The sequence below is a fragment of the Saimiri boliviensis genome, chromosome 2, assembly GCF_048565385.1.
Source record: "Saimiri boliviensis isolate mSaiBol1 chromosome 2, mSaiBol1.pri, whole genome shotgun sequence".
NCBI lineage: Eukaryota > Metazoa > Chordata > Mammalia > Primates > Cebidae > Saimiri > Saimiri boliviensis.
In genome coordinates, this window is record NC_133450.1 from 25,409,034 (window position 1) to 25,428,628 (window position 19,595).

The following is a 19,595-nucleotide window of genomic DNA, read 5'->3' on the forward strand; positions in this document are numbered from 1 at the left end:
CTCTAGCAGCTGATCTCTGGCCCTGGGTAGCCAACTGCATTCTCAATACCCGTTTTGAACTCTTCCCTCTGTGCCCTCTAGAATTCCCACTGTTCATATTTGACTCCTGACAATACAGAAAGTTATGTCTTCTCTAATCAAATGATTTCTTTGCCAAACACTCTGCATTGGGGCCAGGTGCATCTCAGGACGGGAGCAGAGTGACAGTATCCTTTCTTCCCCTCTGTCCTTGTGTCATCACTCAAGGTCCCCATGTCATCTACAACCCCACCTCTCTCCCTCTTCATTGCTCTTACCTACCACTTGTAGTCAATTATGTTACTGTTCAGAAATACTCAGTTACCTCCTGCCTGCATGGGTGGAGTGTATTTCCGTACATCTTGAATTCTGGCTTGACCACATGATTTGCTTTGGCCAAGGAAATGTTAATGGGCGTGACATGACCAAAAGTTTAAAAAGTGCTTGCTCTTTGGCACCTCTGCCATCATGATGGGATGAGCATGCCTGGGTTAGCCCTTCAGTCCCAAGAGGTCAATGGCTAGAGCTATTCCAGTCACCTACCCCAACTACGACCAACCTAAATCAGCCAAACCCCATCCAACCTGCAGGTGCAAGATCAGTGGGATTACCCAGGTGAGTATGGCCTAGATCAACAGCCTCCAGATGTGGGAGCTAAATCGAGGCTTACTATTGCATACCAGCCAGAGTTTTGTGATTGTTTGTTACACAGTAATAACTGACCAATACAACACCCCAAGATTACTCTCCCACATCCACTGAGATACTTAACTGGCTAAATTTCCCTCTGCATCCTGACTCCCATTATTGTGATCAATGCTCATGTGCTCAGTGCCCTGGATTCATGGCCTTTATGCCTCTTCTCCAGTAATCTGCACCTTTTTCCCCACTCCCTTATCACCAACCTGGACTTCAGCCCCACCCAGAACTACCTCTCCAATAAATACCTATCTCAGGAAAATCTTATTCCTATGTCCTATCTCTTCCTAACTCTCCTTGCCAACCTGGCCAAAGCTATATAGCACCCTAATCTTTTCACTCACAGTCTATCACCCCTTCCATACACCATTCTCCTCATTTCTTACCTAGAAAAGGCTTCACAGTCAATCATTCCCTCATTCCCTGAACTTCCACCACCCACCAGTTCTCTATCTTAGAAGAATCTAAGCGATCACTTCTCCTGCCCCTGAGCAACAGATAGGTACTAATAACCAACAGGCCATCTATGCCAACAAATGCAACTATGGTATGATCCTGACACTCTTAACCTCAGCTACTTAGCAATCCTTCAGCTTTTCCCCAATACCCTCCCTTCTTCAGCTCTTCCAAACCTTTTCCCCTTCCTCATTCAGCGATGCCACAGGGGCTCCTTTTTTAGTGAAAAAAAAAAAATCTTGAGACCTTTAGGCACGAAGTCCTGTGCTTCTCTCCCCTCTGGCTACTCACTTTCTCTCCTACCTACCTTCCCTCTGCTTCTTTTCTCAATGAAAAATGTTCCCTTTAAAACTACCTTCTCCCCCGTGCTCTTTCTCCAAGCCCTGCCACCTCCCTGGGACCCTGTTCCATCAACACTTTCTCAAACCTCCATAGGCTCCCCACTTGCCCCCTGCCCCCAGCAGCATGCCAGTTACCTTAGAAGAAAACGGGACTCTTCCCTCGCCTTGAAGATATTCTCTGTAATCCTTTTCTCCATCAAAATTCATCATCTCCATGTCTCCCTTTCTATCCTCATCCTCTGCATTCCGGCTTCTGCCCCCACATGTCCCTGACTCACACAGCTCTCCCCAAAGTTACCAGTGGCTTCCAAAATACCAAACCAGAGCTGCTTTTCAGTTCCCACCTCCCAGGCCTTCCTGCTGCATCTGCCACTGTTGGTCCCCCTTCCTGGCACGTTCCTGTGCTCCCCCTCCTCCCTCTCCACACACCTTTGAAAGTCACTCTCAGGTGCTCCTTTTCTCCCCCCAACCCTTCAGAGGTCAGCATCCCTGGAGCTCCGTCTCCAGATCCCTTCACAAACTACCCACACTCCTGACCCTCTTGGTCCTGGATGCCCCCCAGACAACTCAAACATACTCTGATTACAACCAAACTCATTGCTTTCCTCCTCCACATCCCTCCGTAACTGTTCCTCCTGAATTTATCTTCCTTAATATTCTTATCCATTCAGTAGGCCCAGCTAGCAACCTGGGCATTACCCGACTCTCTTCATCTCCTCTCTCTCTCATATCCTTCCATCCAATAATTGTCTAATATTCTGATGCTACCTCCTAAATATCCTTCCTTTCCTTCTCCCTCCCTGTCTTTCTCTATTCCCCTCTCCACTTCTGCCCTCCATCCCCATCTACCTCAGTAACTCAGTTCAAACAGGTCTTTATCAGTTGAATTATTTCAAACACCTAATAGCTGATCTTTGTACTTCAAACCTCTCCCTCCTTCCAACTCTCCTAATAAACTGCTTCCAAGCCAGAATTAACTTTCTAAAACTCACATTTAAACAGATCACTCCCAGGCTTCTAAAGAAGCTCCTTGCTGCCAATAGGAAAGAGTCCAAGCTCCTTAGATTCAGATTCTAGGAACAAATAACATTTTTGAAAACTCACCAGATACCCAGCACTGTGCTCATCTTATCCTTGCATAAATCCACTGATGTATTACTTCAGAGATGTATTATTACTTCAGAGATGGGTAAAATTAAGACGTCAAGTAACTTGTTCAGGGTCACACAGCTGAGAGGCAGGGCCAAGACGCAACCCAAGCCTTCTAACTTGGATCAGGGTACTTTCCAATGAGTCCTTTATTGGTCAGCCTTTGAGATCAATAATTTGGACTTGGCCTACTTGGTAGTCTGTGTTTATCTGAAGACGTTTCTCAATAGTAGCCTGTCTTTTTCAAATTTCTCACCCTAGTCAGTGTCTCCTAGAAACCAAAATCTCAGTGGACCTCACTTTAATCCTGAGTTTTCTAATCCTACTAACCTTAAATTGAACATTGGGTTAAAAATCTCAGCATCAGATGCCACATAAAATTTCCAGTGATTCTCCCCATCCCCTGGAAATAGTCACCCTGTATATTGGACAGGGATTGTTGGAGGCTGAACTGCAAACCCCCCCACCACCACCACCAAATTCCTAATCCCCTGTACCTAATGTGACTGTATTTGGAGGTAGATTATTTAAAGAGATACTTAAGTTAAAATGAGGTCCTTAGGGTGGGCCCTAATCCAATCTGATGGGTATCCTTATAACAAGAGGCAGTTTGGACACACATACATGCAGAGGGGAAGCAATGTAATGACACGGAGAGAATGCCACCATCTGCCCACCAAGGAGAGAGGCCTCAGAAGAAACCAGTCCTGCCAACACCTTGGACTTCAACCACGAGAACTGTGAGAAGATCAACTTCTGCTGTTTAAGCCACTCAGGAGTAATAGTTTGCTATGACAGCCTTCAAACCAATACAGAGAGGCTCTCTTTTCCAGAAATCCTCAAGCATTAAAGGAAACTCTCACAGCTCAGGCACCCAGGCACTTCTGACTCTTCCAATCCCAAAGGTAAGAAAAAGAAACGAGGGAAGGTAGAGAATTTGAAAAGCCAAGGAAGGCACTGGATTACCGATGCTACAAATTAGAACTGTGATGCAATTTCATTCTTCTTAGCAACTGATTGAGGACTCCTGGGGCCTTTGATATTGCTTTATACTAGAAGGATTAAGTTCTCAGAGAGAATTAATATCCCAGAAAATGGAGCTGCTTTTCAACCAGGACTGGGGTCTACCCTGCAGCATCTGGCCAGGTTTCCAAACTTATAGATGTCATGAGGAAATAAAATTTCATCTCCCCCAAAAAGACAATGTGCCTAATATGGACACAAGGTTATTAATTTTTTATTTCATCAAGTAAAGTTTTTTTTTTTAAAGAGACAGGGCCTTTTTTTGTTGCCCAGGCTGGAGTGCAGTAGTATGAACATGGCTTACTGCAGCCTCAAACTCCTAGGCTCAAGCAATCCTTCCACCTCAGCCTCCCAAGTAGCTAAGACTACAGGGATGCACCGCCATGCCTAGATAACTTTTTTTTTCCCGTAGAGACAGGATCTTGCTATGTTGCCCAGACTGGTTTTGAACACTGGGCCTCAAATAAAGGCCTTTTTAAAAAACAACAAACCACAAATCAGTTAAATCACCTAAGTATATTATACGTACATACATATATGAACATGGATAAATCTAAAACATTGAAGAAAGGAAAATAGCAAGATACAGAATATGGGATGACATTGTTTATACATATTAAGAGAATACTATTTAAGCTGGGCACAGTGGCTTATGTCTGCACGGTCAGCACTTTAGTAGGCCAAGGCAGATTACTTGAGGTCAGGAATTTGAGACCAGCCTGGTCAACAGGGTGAAATCCTGTCTCTACTAAAAATACAAAACTTAGCCAGGTGTGGTGGTACACACCTGTAATCCCAGCCACTTGGGAGGCTGAGGCGGGGAAATTGTTTTAACCCAGGAGGTGGAGGCTGCAGTTGCAGTGAGCCGAGATTGTGCCACTGCACTCCAGCCTGGGTGACAGGGCAAGACTCCATCTCAAAAAAAAAAAAAAAAAAAAAAAAGAGAGAAAGAGAATACTGTTTATATACATTAAGAGACTATTCATGCACAATACAATACCATTTAGGATTATAAAGGTATAAAAAAATGTGAATATTTCTAGAAGAATCCATGTCAATATCATGCTCATTCTTCTCTGTAAAACAGAGTTTCTCAACCTGAGTGCAATTAACATTTGGGACCAGGTAATTCCTTGTTGCAGGCTATCCTCGCATGATTGGATGATTGACAACATCCACCAATGCAAGGATATCCACAAAAGTGTCCTCATTGAGAACCACTGCTCTCAGCAAAAACAGAAGATACTGTGAGAAGATGGTTAACAATAATTTTTAAATCTGTATTTGTAATATTTTTGCTCTTAAAAAATACTAGAAGCAAATATATGTCAATTGTTCATTTGAGTGATAGAAATAGGAGGGTATGTTATTTTTCTGAGTCTCATTTATAAAAACTACCATCTATTAGAACCATAATTTTATTTATTAAAAAGGCACTTTTTAAATCAAACAAGCAGGAAGGCTAGACTAAGATGAGGTGGTGTGCGTTGAAAAAGACATGTTGAAGTCTTCACACCTGGCATCTGTGAATGTGACTTTATTTGAATACAGGATCTTTGCAGATGTCATCAAGTCAAGATGAGGTCATGCTGGCATAGGATGGGCCGCATATCTAATGCCTGGTGTCCTTAGAGGGAGAGGGAGATGTGGACACAGAGACACAGGGAAGATGGCCATGTGATGATGGAAGTGGCAACTGGAGTGAGGCCACTACAAGCCAAGGAACGCCAAGGATTGCTGGTAACACCAGAAGCCAGGAAGAGGTGAGAAAGGAATATTCCCTAGAGCTTGCAGAGGGAGCGTGGCCCAGCCAACACCTTGGTTTCAGACTTCTGGCCTCCAGAATGATAAGCTAATAAATTTTTGTTGTCTTAAACCACCCAGTTGCTGGCACTTTGTTAGAGGTGTCCCAGGAAAACTACTGTATGAAGCTATGCTCCTTTCAAACTCACTGGATTGCTGGGGAGGTCTTCATCCTCCTACCAACCAGTGAAAACCTGTCTCAAGCCAACTTGACTTTGCTAGCCACAGGGAAACTCCGAGGCTCTGGCCAGCTAGAGAGCAAGGAGCCCTGCAACTCCCCCACGGTGAGGGCTGTGCTGTGTCGTGTAGAACAAGATGAGAAGAGAGAAGCGTTCACAGCAGAGCTGGCACTGGTTCTGTGAGCTTTGCCAAGTTGGAACCTCAGTTTACTCATCTGAGCAATGGAACAAAAAGAACAAGCCACAGGGATATTGAAGGACAAAAATGGACCACGTATATAAAAAGGACTTACAAATGCAAACTATCATCAGCGCCAAGCTATCATGTCACACCTTAACTGAAGAAAAGACACTTAGCCCCAGAAAAGACAATTAACTTGATACCTTTAGGAAGAAAAAAAAAAATCTGTCTTTGAATATAATTACTTTCATACTTGCTTGGGAAACCTCTATCCAGTCTCAAGAGGGTTAAAAATGAGGAAGGGAGACAGATACACACTGAAAATGGCAGCAAAAATAAAACCAATTAAAGTTTTTATACCATACTCCCTAAAACTTTTTAATAAAACTTGCTCCTCTGTTTCTTCTTGGTCATCTTGCAGGAAATTCTCCATGTTATCATGACACACAGAGCAGTTTATCAATCACCATGCTAAGCATTTATCATCTGGAGCCATGGAGCCCAGACGAAGCCCTGGCAGGGATGCCCTTAAGAAGGAAGAAGCAGGAAAGGGGTCAAAGTTCAGAACACAGAACAGCGATGGGAGGTCCCAAGAGTGGCCACCCAGATGCATAAACAAAACCTTCCCGGACAAATGAAACTTCCCAGCACCAGCAAAGCAGCAGCAAGAAACAGCTGTGGACGAGAGTGCTTCCTAGTCTATTTCCCCAGTCCCAACAGAGCTGCAGTTGAATTTTTCCTGTCTTTATAAAGACCACCGAAATGCAATTTCCACAACCTTTGCTGCCTTCTCTGTTTCCAGCATTTAACCACTCTGGATGCCAGAAAGTTCTTTCTGGGATCTAACAAATCTCTCAAGCTGGAGGCCATGGCGCCTCCTCTTCCTCTGTGCCCTATTTAGGAGCCTGTTGGTAATAGCCCTCCCCTTCCTGATTTGAGCTCGTCCTGTTCATGAGGACTGATGGAGCTTTCTGCCGAGCGGAGCCTTTAGGCATGAGGCAACCCCTTCCTTCCACTTATGATGAAGCTGGGACCCAGAAGCTAAAACACTGGTCCATCCCACAGGCCTCCTCTCTCCTCGATAGAGATGATGCTCCAAAAACTTTTCAGCTCCTTTTTTTAGAAGTACATAGAAAGGTTCCAGCTACAGGGTTGGGGGGAGAAGGCCAGAATGGGCTTGGGAACAGGATCAACAATGGGGTCTGGACAGTGCCCCCATTTACCCCCATCTCCAGTGGGTTTAGGCTTCTTTGAAAACACTACGATGTGGCACAGTGTTGACATTTGTAAAATACTGCAGAGTTTACAAAAAAGCACTCTTTCACATATTATCTCATCTAGGCTTCAAATTTCCATTTAAAATGCACATGATCACCCCCACTTTACAGACGAGGAAAGAGTCCAAAAGGTTAATGGCTTACTCAAGGTCAGATCAACAGTGAGAAGAGAGCCCATATAGAATCCAGGCATCTGCCTTCAAATCTCATGTTCCCTAACTATGCAAGACCTCCCACGGCAAAGAGCTCACTAGAGTTGGAGTCAAGAAACCAAGGAGTGAGCCCCAGCTCTGGCACCCCTTGCCGTGTAAACATGGGGAAGTCACCAGCCTCCTGATGCCTGGTCTCTTCTAACTAGAGACAAGGAGGTTGGGCTAACACGGATTTTGGAAGTCACTCCCACCTCTGGAGGAGTGTGCCTCGCTCTGTCCTTTTACTTTGTTTCTACACTAATTTTACTTATCGAACATCCATTTATTCTCTTTACCACCCTCTTTGTAGATTATCCACCAGACCAAAACATCATGACTAAGCATCCCCAGTGTGTCCAGCATGGAGGAACAATGATCAGCAAAGACAGAGGCAGCCCCTGCCCTTGTGGAGCTCTTAGTCTAGTGGAAGAATCAGGAATTCTTGGAAATTCCTGATTCCAGCCAGGAAAGATTGAAACTGTGACTGTGACAAATGCCACCAAGGCACAACATACCATGCCCAAACACAGTATTTAAAGAGTACTAGGAGGGAACTGCAGCCCTCCCTGAAGAAGTTACTCTTGTGCCGAGATATGAAGGGAAGAGAAGAGGGGAAGGAAGAGCACCTCAGGCAGAGAAAACATCATGGACAAAGGCCCTGCGGTATGAAAGAGCAAGTCAAGTGCAAGAGACTGAAAGGCCAGTGGGGCTGGAACAGGGACAGGGAGGAAAGCAGAGCAGGCAATAAGAATGGAGGGGTAGGAAGGGCCCAGACCCGGCTCAAAAGGCCAGGATAAAGGGTGTAGTCTTTATGCTAAGAGAAGTTGAAACCACTGGAAGGGTTTAGGAACCTGGAGGTGAGGGAGAAAGGACCACAGGACCAGACACATCAGGATATCCTTAAGTAATGAAGAGGGATCTGCTACTATAGGCCTGCCCCCAACCAACTCAGAAAGCATGCTCACATGAGCTGAGCAAATCCCACTTGCTTGAACACTGAGTTTCTGGCAAATAAATGGATAATAGTTCACCATGGCTGTCCCCAGTCTGGAAAAATATGTTTTGCTCTCCCTCCACTCCTGCCGCGTTTCAGCAAATGCCTCATTGCTCCCTGGGTGGCCTGGCCTTCCCCTATAAGGGTAGCTATGGGAGTGCACCACTGAAATCTCCTTCAAGAAGACATGCCGCAGAGAGCAGAGTTGACAACAGCCCAGCTACCACCTTTTGGATCCATCACTGCATTCATGTTGCAGCCACTCCCTCAAGGCTGCTTCCAGCCAACAATCAAGCACATTGGAGTACTCATGTCAATCCATTCCCATCCATTTCAGGATTCCTCTAACAATCAGCTTTTGCTTGGGGACTTCCCATCAGCCTGGCTGAGACTGTCTCAGAGCTGTGCTGCTGAGGGTGCTCTTCCTATTCAATCTTTCCTTCCTCTCTCCTTTCACCAGAGTCAGGTCTGCATCAAGGTCTGAACACTCTACCTCCTTCCTGCTCCCTTCCCTTTAATTCTACATAGGCATCTTCCTCAATAAGACTCTTGCATGTCTAATCAATCCTGTTTTGATGTCTGCCTCTTAGAGGACTCATCCTAATTTTCCTTTCATTCTCTTTCCCCCATCTCAGATCAGTCTTCCTAAGGGGACTAAGATGATCCCCACTAACCTGGCTTGACTTCTGCAGGGGCTCTCTGAGACTTGAGAAGCACATCCTGTCATTTCTTATAGCATGCTGTCCGAGGCCTAGGCTTCCAGCCATTCTAAACTATCAAGAACTATTTGTTCCCAAGGAAAGCACTAGATGAGTTTTGCCAAAGCTGTGGTTCCTCAAAGTCAGCCAAACCAGGGAGCTCCTCGAACCGTTTTTTAAGCTATACCCATAGGTCCTTAGAGATGCTCTGAGTCTAACAAAAGAAAGGCCTATTTGGCAGGTCCTGAGGACCCCTGAACACCACTTTAATCAGAAAAGCTCCACTTTTATCTTTTTTATTTCATTTTCTTTTGTTTTTGATATTGAGATTCTAGTAAGATTTTGCTTGACAAAAAAAAAAAGGGTTCCACTGCCAAAAGTAAAAATATATCTAATTGAAAAACTGCTACCAAGGGACTTTTTCTTTCTGGTAATGGCAGGCTATTACCATTAAAAACAACTAAAAATATGGATAAAAAGCACAATGTATCTTCTTAAAATCACCAAAATGCTGATCAGGTAGTAAGGAAAGACTAGTCTAAAACTGAAAAGAAACAGGAATCCAGACAAGCCTGAAAATCACTTTGCCCTGAAAAAATCTGAGTCTGGCAAATTTTATCTTCATTTTGACAGGCTGGAAGAGTTAAAGAGAAAAGAATCCACAACAAGAACCCACATAAAATGAGGAGACCAAAAGCAAACCCTCATCACAGTAAGCTGGGCCCCCAAGGATGAGGATAAATCAGAAATTGACTAGTCCTCAAGAGAATCTATAGATTGGGTTTGAATCATTTGTTTCTGAGGGAACTTCATACTGTTAATTTTGTTTAAGGTGGGGTGGGGTCCAAGATTTATAGTGCCCTCAAGTGTCTGCCAGAAAAATAAAATAAAATTTTTCTGTAGAGAAGGCACCTTCTCCATTTCGGTCTTAATTTATACTTATAGATCATTTTCATGTACAATGACCAGAATGCAGTCAAAGATAACCAGACACACTGTGAAACCACCAGTGAGAACCAGTAGAACTAACAGGTATCAGTGAGCATCTCTCTCAGCTCTGAGACCCTATTGGTACTAGAAGTTTCTCCACTGAGCCACAGTAATCTAGTTACTTGTGCTAGCAACACTACTCTGGGATCTGTCAGCTCCATCTAGACTCTCCCTTCAAACAAAGTAGGAGGCTCCATTTGCTAGCCAAAAGGCTCTCATACATTCTAAAGGGCACCCCCAGACCCTGAACATACGAACATAGAGTCAGCCTTATGCTCTCACCATAGGGAGAAAGTTCTGCAGTTCCATCCCTATGGAATGATAAAACCACTTACACCATGAAGACAACAGTGATTCCCCCTTCAGGCCACCACTACAACATCATAGGCACCCTCTTCTACCTTCTTCCTCCTCCCTAACAGTTCTGACCATGGCTGCCCTCCCTCTTGATCAAGACTGCTCTCCTAATTAAAATAAACAAATGTCAGGAAGCAATTACTGCAGAGAGGGAGGCAGATGGTTGAATAGTGGCACTCTGGTATTGCATTAAGCAGTAACTTGCTATCTCTTCAAAGTTTCTGCGCTTTAATTAAGCATCGTTATAGACAGTTTCAATGAGCTTTGGAGTGGGGTTTATCAAATTAGCTTCTTGCCGGGCTGATGCTGTGTGATTGCAAGAGGTGTTCCTGATGCAAGGCTCAGCTGCCTGAGAGGGCCCAGGAGGGGAGCAAAGGGCAAGAAGACCCAACCCCACTTCCTTGGCAGACCAGAGGAGGGGGTGAAACTCTACCCACAGTGATGGGGAGGGTGAAATAGTAGAAAAAGACTAAACGAACACTGAGGTGGGGAGTCAGACATCCCCCAAGCTGAGTCCCTGCTTTTTCCCTTCATTCCCCTTCTCTGTGTGCCACCCACAAGAGCCAACCCCAAAAGAGAAAGATCAGACTCTGGGAGGTGGCAGGACAAAGAGTGAAATTAGACAGACTTGAATTCTCATTCTTCCTGCAATCAAAACAACTCTGGACAAACAACTTAAATTTTTTGTGCCTCAGGAGTTTTTTTCTTCATTTGCAAAATGGAAGTAATAATGGCTAACAATTTTTGAATACTTACCAATGTACCAGGCACCATTCTAAGCATTTTATGTGTCTAATTCATTTAATCCTTCCCTCTGCACTATTATAGGGTAGGTATGATCATTACCCCATTTAACAGATGAGAGGCTGGAGGCACAGGGAGGATAAACCTGCCCAAAGCCACACAGCTGGTAAGTGGTGGAGCCAAAACTTAACTAGGCAGCCTGGATCTAGAGCACATGCTCCCTCGTGGTCACAAACCACCACAAAGCAAATTAAAAACATGATTTGCCCAACAATAACAACAGATATACCACGGCTACTTGCAACATAGATAAATCTTTAAAATGTTATGCTGAGCAAAACAAGACAGAAGTCCATTTATATAAAATTCCAGAACAGAAAAGTCAATAAATAATGACAAAAACTCCATCTGTGGTTGCCTGAGGCCAGGAGCGGGGACAGGGACTGACCACCAAGAGGCACAGAAAAACGTTTTGGGGTGATGGGGATGATCTCTATCTTGACTATGGTGTTTGTTACACAGGTGTATACATTTGCCAGTACTCAAACTGTATACTTAAAAAATTGAGGTACTTTATTGTACATAGCTTACACCTCACACAAATTTTTAGAAACCTACTTACTAAATGAATGAATGCAAGAATATAAATGACAGTGTTATGATCTGAATGCTTATATTCCCCCACCTAAGTTTATATGTTGAAACTATCCACAGTGTGATAATAAGAGATGGAGCCTTTGGGAAGTGATTGGGTCATGAGGGTGGGCCCTTCATAAATGGAGTTAGTGCCCTTACAACAGAGGCCAGAGGAAGCTTATTTATCCCTTCTGGCCCTTCTGCCATGTGAGCACACATTGAAGACACCACCTATGAAGAACTGGCCCCCACCAGATGCTGAATCTGCTGTCAACTTTAGCCCGGATTTCCCACTCTCCAGACCTGTAAGTAAAGAAAATTCTGTCATTTTTAAATTACCCAGTTGAAGGTATTTTGCTATAGCAGCCTGAACAGACTAAGACAGGCAGTGGTCCTTGTGTGGTGGGATTCATTCATTCAACAAGTATTTATTAAGCACTTATTATGTGTCAGGCAATGTTCTAGATGTTGGTGACACATCAGTGTAAACAGATTAAAATACTTGCCTTTGTAGCTCTTAAATTCTAGTGGAGAGAGACAGATAATAAGCAAATACATAAATATAACAAATAGTATGCCCAGTGGTGACAAGTACTCTGGAAAAAATAATAGAGAAGGAATTAAAAGTGCTGAGGGAGAGGGTTGCAATTTAAAACAAAGGGTTCAGGGAAAGTCCCCTTCTCAGCAAGGCACATGATATGATTTCATTCTGTGTCCCCACCCAAATCACATCTCAAATTATAATCCCCATAATCTCCTCGTGTTGAGGGAGGGACCAGGTGGGAGGTGACTGGATCATGAGGGTGGTTCCCCCGACGCTGTTCTCGTGGTAGTGAGTTCTCAAGAGATCTGATGGGTTTATCAGGCAGTTTTCCCTGCTCTTCCTAGCTTTCTCTTACCTGATGCCATGTAAAATGTATCTCTTCCCCTTCTGCCATGACTCTAAGTTTCCTGAGGCCTCCCCAGCCATGCCTAACTATAAGTCAATCAAACCTCTTTTCTCTATACCTGTTCTCAGATATGTCTTTATAGTAGTGTGAGAACCAACTAATATGGCACATGAGCAGATAGGAAGGTGGGCAAGGTAACTGCACCTGCCCTGAGAGCAGACCTGTCCAGCCTGTGTTCTCCCTCAGCCCTGCTCTGCAATCCTCCACCCACGGCTGCCCTCTCCTTTACCTCAGGTTCTCCATGCTCTTCCTGTCTCACCTGCCTCTTCTTCCCATAGCTAGCACAGTCCTGTCCACCAAAGTCTCAGGGCCCCCCTCACACCTCCAGCCACATCCCCGAGGCCAGCCTTCACACCTTGCTGCACATCCCCTGTTTGGTTTAGAACATCTCATCACCTCCCAGGTGCAGACTCACCTCCTTCAGACCAGCTTCAAGAAAATAAAACCAACCTCCTGGGGACAAGGCTTGGGAGGTCTGTGTGGCCAAGACACTGATGTCATCTCAAGTGGGATGAGGAGTGTCAAGGCCCAGAAACTCAGGTAACCATCAATATTAGTGATCATATACTACAAGAGATACTGGGATTATAAAGCTTAGGAAAACAGGGCCTCAACCATCATGGGGACACATATGCAAACTACAAATTAAACAGTACATGATGTCCGTATTAGTTGAAATCATAACAAAACAGTACTTGCTGTGAGCTTACCATGTGCTGGGATTTGGACCCAGCACTTAGTATACATACTGCCATATTATCCTCACATAGCCTCATCAAGTAGGTAACCTACTCTTGTCTTATAGATGAGGCTTAGCGAGGTTAAGTAACTTGCCCAGAGTCACAGAACTTGGAGGTGGCCAAATCAGAATTAGAATTATGTCTGTCCCACTGCAAAGGCTCCAGCCTCACACTCTTAAAAAAAAAATACACATGGCCATAGAAGTAGCTCAGTGATGCAATACCATTGATTTGATAATGAAAAAAGTAAAAAAAAAAAAATTAAAAAAAATTAAAAAATAAATTAGCTCACAGAAAGAAGTGTTATCTGTGTCCAGTGGTATAGGGATGGCCTCAGATTGGAGGCATTTGATCTGGATTTTAAAATATGAATAACTGATTTGAAGGATTATAAGGGGGAGGAGAGGTGGGAAGGAAGAGGGAAGAATAATCATCCAGGGATAAAAGGAAACCTGAGGAAAAGCACAATGGTATTGAAAAATGGTAAACTGTTGAGTTTTATTGGAAGCACAGTGTCAAGGGCAGGAGGATGGAGAACTTGAGCTTGGAGAGGCCAACAGTGTCCAATTCTGAAAGGCCTCCAAGTCAAGCTAAGGATATATATTTATTTTATTTAACAAGGCACACAGTAACAAAGCACATAGTAAACGCTACATAAACAGTATTTACTATGTGCTGAGCACTATTTTAAGCACATCACGAATACTACATACTATTTATGTAGTATTTACTATGTGCTAAGCACTGTTCTAAGCATATCACAAATATTAACTCACTGAATCCTTCTAACAACCCTACAAAGTAGGTAGGAATATTATCGCCCATTTTATGGGTGAGAACATTGAAGAACAGAAAGGTTATATAACCTACCTATGCTAACTCAGCAAGTAGATGGAATTCAAACCCAGGCAGTCTGGCTCCAGAGTCCAGGCTCTCAGCTACTACCTAGGCTACATTAACGAGATTTTACAGGGGAGGCAGTATTTCACCCAAGGAATGCTGTGCTTAGTTTTATTGCCTTAAGATTTCTACCACCATATGTCAGAGAAAAAGAGAAAATGGAAGAAAAAGAATGAGTGGTAGGAAGACCACCCAAGAAGGCACCGAAGTGTTCTGTTGAAAGCTGATAATGGCCCATTGGCAAGAAAGACACAGAGGAACAAATGGAGTTCAAAGATACGTTAAAAGAACCAAAAGGGTGTGATGACGAACGTGGTGGGGGGAGAGAGATATTGAAGTTGGCTTCCACCTTTCCCACCCAGATTCTTGGATAGATGGAGATGCTACCCACTCAGATAGGCAGGAAATGATGACAAGCAGACTTGGGTGTGTTAAGTCTGATTCTCAACTTACTATGGATTCTCCATTGCAAGAACAAGTAGGAGTTGACTGTGTAGCTCTTAAGCCAACACTATTGGTTTTGCCGCTGTCAATCTTGATGTGCCTCTGGGTGGATAGGACCAGAAGCCAGGTAATGTAAGGTGTATGAGAGAGTTCAAGGCTGGAGGTATCAACTGGGGAGCTGTCTACCCTTGAATAGTAACGAAAAGCATAGGACTAGAAAAGATATCCCAGAGAGAAAAGGGAGAGAACTCAGGAAGAAGGTGGGTGGCAGGGCTCTGGAGAAAGACATTTAAGGGTTGTATAAAACAAACCAAAAAGAAGGGATAGGTTTTCATAGGTTTTAAGAAACAAGCACACCCTACAGATCTGTGGCTAGGTAATATTCCTTAGAAAGTCCATTGTGGTGAAAACAGGTGCAGTGGTTCACCCCTGTAATCTCAGCACTTTGGGAAGCCAGGGCAAGCGGATCACTTGAGGTCAGGAGTTCCAGACCAGCCTGGCCAACATGGTAAAATCCCACTTCTACTAAAAATACAAAAATTAGCCATGTGTGATGGTGCATGCCTATAATCCCAGCTACTTGGAAGGCTGAGGTAGGAGAATTCCCTTGAACCCAGGAGTCAGAGGTTGCAGTGAGCTGAGATCATGCCGTTGCACTCCAGCCTGGGCAACAGGGCAAGACTCCATCTCAAAAAAAAAAAAAAAAAAAAAAAGCATGTCCAATGTGGTGAAACAGGAAAAGAAGCCTGGAGGCCCACTCACTATGTAACCTTGGACAAGTTGCTCGCCACCCATTTGAGCCACAGTTTGGATTTAATAATCTCCAACATCCCTGCCAGTTATGAAGTAGGACCATGAGGTGACCTCAAGTTGGATCTGTGTAACCACCCTGAGAACATTCAGGACAGTGACTCCAGGGAAGGAGAGCAGGCAGTAGTCCTGCCAGCTATGTTGCCAGCCAAGGAGGCCACTAGTTAGGCAAGGGGGGAAATCCCATCTCAGCGTTTCACTCTTTTTTCTCTCTTAGGCCTTCTGGGCCTTTGTTCCTCTTTACTTACAGAGAGAGAAGCATTCTTCTCGGGGCGCAATAGAGAGCTTCCTCCTCACCTGGTCACCCTCCTCTGGGCAGACTAGAGGAGGAGAAACCTGGCATTCCTGGGGTATGAGTGATCCAAGCAGTGTGAAAACCCCTTGTGTGGCCGTATCTCAAGAAAGCACAAATATCATTTCATGGGATACTGGGTCTGAACACTCACATTGAGAGAAGCTCCCCTTGTCCACTTCACAGGAATGGTGTGAGCACCTGGGAGAAGCAGTCATGAAAAGGTTTTGGAAGAAAAGTCTCATTGTACATAGAGGAACTCCTCCGTGGTGTCAGAAGACAAAAGCGAGCCTCTACTGGGTACTTTACCAAACAAAAAGACGGGGCATCAACACATTTGTGCCCCACAGGTACCTCAAACACAATGTGCCCCAAACCGGATTCGTCAGCCTCCCAGCAGCCCCCACATCTGCTTTGCGGTCTGGTTCCTTGGCCTCATCGAATGGTACCCAGAGCCTTCCAACTGCTCAATACAAAGTCTTCCCTTCGGCCTGCCTACCCCTCTCTATCCTCACTGCCACTTAATTCCATCATCATCTCTTATGTGAACTGTTGACCTAGACTCCTCACTTACCTCCCTGCCTTCTGTCCTGGTCCTCCCTAACCCATTCCCACACTAAAGCCAAAGTGGCCTTGGCATAATTTCAGTCCGCGCACACAACTCATTTCCTTAGAGCTCTTCAGTGACTCAGTGGCTCTCAACAGGGAGTGCAAACCCCGGCCTGGCAGGCGAGACCCTTTCCCAGCTGTCAGCCACCTCTTTAGATGTATCTCATCATGCAGCTAGCTCCTCCCTCAGCAATCTTTGTCTCTAGTGCACTCTGCTGTCCCTCCACCTTTACCCTGACTGTTCCCTCTATCCAGAATACTCTTCTTTACTCTCTTGGTCTATATGAAGCCATAGGCAAATTTTTGATCTTTTACCTCAATTCCTCCAGGAGGCCTCCATGATTTACCCCAAGCTAACCCGGGTACTCTTCCTATGTGAGCTCATAGCACCCTATACTTTACTATACTGAACTTATAACTTGAAATCATTTGTTTACCATCTATCTCCTTCACTTGATTGTAAGCTCAGTATGTCACATGTTTTGCCCACCATTATACCCCCCAACACCTAGCAGCACATACAACAAATGGAATAAGTGCTTAATAAATAGTGAATCATTTATTGTTCTGTTGTTTATCAGTGGGTAAACATAGAACACAGAGCTTTAGAAACACCAGCTTAGAATGGCCCTTAGTGGTCACCTAGTACAAGAATTTCCTCTGACAGGCATCTGGGGGCTCTGCTGGACTTGTCCATTAGTCAGTGACCACTGTCAGTAAACTCTAGTTTCTAGAAAAATCTTCCTATCCTGAGCTGAAATGAGTCCCCCGATAGCATCTCCCTCATCAGTCACAGCTCTACTTTCAGGAGCTACACATGGAAAATTTGTTCTTTCTCCCTTGTGACACATTCGAAGGCAGCTGTCATGCTCTGCTCACTCCCTCATTTACCTGTATTTCTACTATACACATCACTTATTTTTTTTAATTTATTTTTTATTTTTTATTTTTATTTTTTGAGATGGAGTTTTGCTGCTGTTACCCAGGCTGGAGTGCAATGGCACGATCTCAGCTCACCACAACCTCCGCCTTCTGAGTTCAAGCAATTCTCCTGCATCAGCCTCCTGAGTAGCTGGGACTACAGGCGTGCACCACCGTGCCCAGCTAATTTTTGTATTTTTAGTAGAGACGGGGTTTCACCTTGTTGACCATGATGGTCTCGATCTCTTGACCTCGTGATCTACCCACCTTGGCCTCCCAAAGTGCTGGGATTCTAGGCATGAGCCACCGCGCCCGGCCTACACATCACTTATTTTAAGAGTTCCTCCCTGGCCATGAATCCCAGTCCATTCCCACCTAGCCACTGCCTTCTCTGGACAGCCCGTCAGACCCTCAGACCCTCAGAGTGATGACCAAAGTGAATTCTAAATCTTGATCCTAAAATCAAAGACATCCAAAGACAAACAGGTTGGCACAGCTCAGAGCTTTAAGTCATAAAGGTGGGTGAAAGCTCCAGGGCTTGGAGTTCTCATCATTCACTTCAGATGAAGGACATAATGGGAGAAAATGCCATGCCATCGAGTGCCTGCAACATCAGGAAATAAGGACAGCTGCATGTGGAAACCTGAGTCTGGGAAAAATAAATCCATTCTGCCATTGACTCATTGCCATTTATTACAAAGTTCAATATTTTCTCTTCCTCTGAGTATCACTGAATAATTATCATAATATAATGAGAAAAAAACAATGACCTCAAATCCCAATCCTACTACTCAAAGAGTTAAACAATCCTCTTTTATTCAAACGCTACTCAAGCAATGTGTAAGTACTTCAACACCATCCAAGCATACCACGCATCATCTCAGCCTATCTGAAAATACCCAACACATGACATATTGCACCATGGCAGTGGGACCCTGGGACAGAGGACACTGGGATGGGAAAAAAAAATAAAGACCCTTGCATGGGCAAGTGACTTAATCCCCCCAGACCTCCATCCCCTCATCAGTAGGTAAGGGAATTGGCATAGAATGCTGTCCCCATGATATTTGTCATTATCAGAAGTACTTCAACACATCCAATCCATCCCCTCACTGACATTTAGATGTCAACCCTCTGGCGCCCCCAGCCCTTCAGCCTCCAAACACCAACTGTGGTGATCCTGAGATCTACTGATACCTTGGGTGGCATGTCCAGCATGCCTCATGGGTGGGGGCAGCGGGCACCTGTATAGGTTTCTTCTGCACTACCTGCACCCCCATCAACACAAAGGGAGGAAGGTCAGATGGAAAGCTACCCTTGTTCTCCACACTTTGGCCTCCTTAGAAGCCCCTCCTATGAAATGGTCCTGTAAACTTCCAAAGAACTCCACAAACCTCAAAGAATGTCCGCAATAGAATCCTAGTGACTCAAAACCCAGTTACTTACAGCTCTCTATTGCCATGTATAAGATTTTAGAATTTATGCTAACATATTTCGTGTATGATTATAATAGTAATACACGTACCTGCTAGGGACTTTTGAAAACACAAGAGAAAAAGTACAATTATTCCACTTAGAAATGATTAACATTAACCCTTACAGTCTTTTTTCTATGCACATATTATTTAATTTAGATCATAATGTACATATTTTATAGTTTGATTTTTCTCTATGCTATTAAATTATTTCAGTGATTGTGTAATATTCCATTACCACCATTAATTTAAGTAACCATCCACTGTAAGAACTTAGGCTATTTCAATTTTTTAAAACTTTTCTCACATTAACACGATAAATAAAGCTGTACGAAATATCCTTTAAAATATATTTTTATATACCTTTTCTCTTAGGGTGGAGATCTAATGTTTTTGCATTACACTGGCAAAGGAAAAATGAAGAGGCAAATAAAGATACACAAACCAAGGTGGCTAACATATTGTTTCCTCACCCCGAAAGAGTCCACGCATACATGCTCATGCTCTTTCTTGGAACTGGCCAAGGTTAAAACAAACAAAAAAAAAATTTCATTCTTTTAGGTCTCATAGGCCAGGATTAGCAAAAATACATTATAAAGGTGCTGGAAAATGTTAATTCTTATACTCTGCATGTGGGATGGTAATATGGCATAAACTTTGGAGAGAGAAACAATATTATTTTTAATTATAAAAAGTATAGAATTTAAATATCCAACAG

The 19,595-nt window shown here is 43.9% G+C and overlaps 1 protein-coding gene across 30 annotated transcripts in view; it reads right to left on the reverse strand.

The window, feature by feature from the left end:
* The window catches only part of NRXN3 (neurexin 3), a 1,684,741-nt gene that overhangs the window by 1,630,819 nt on the left and 34,327 nt on the right, over window positions 1-19,595 (reverse strand). The window contains exon 1 of one of the 30 annotated variants that reach the window (XM_074392901.1): window positions 1,650-1,847. The exons of the other annotated variants lie outside the window; for them this stretch is intronic. The gene's annotated coding sequence lies outside the window, so the exon portion shown is untranslated. Of the gene's footprint in view, window positions 1-1,649; window positions 1,848-19,595 lie in introns of those variants that run through there. 30 annotated transcript variants of the gene reach the window in all.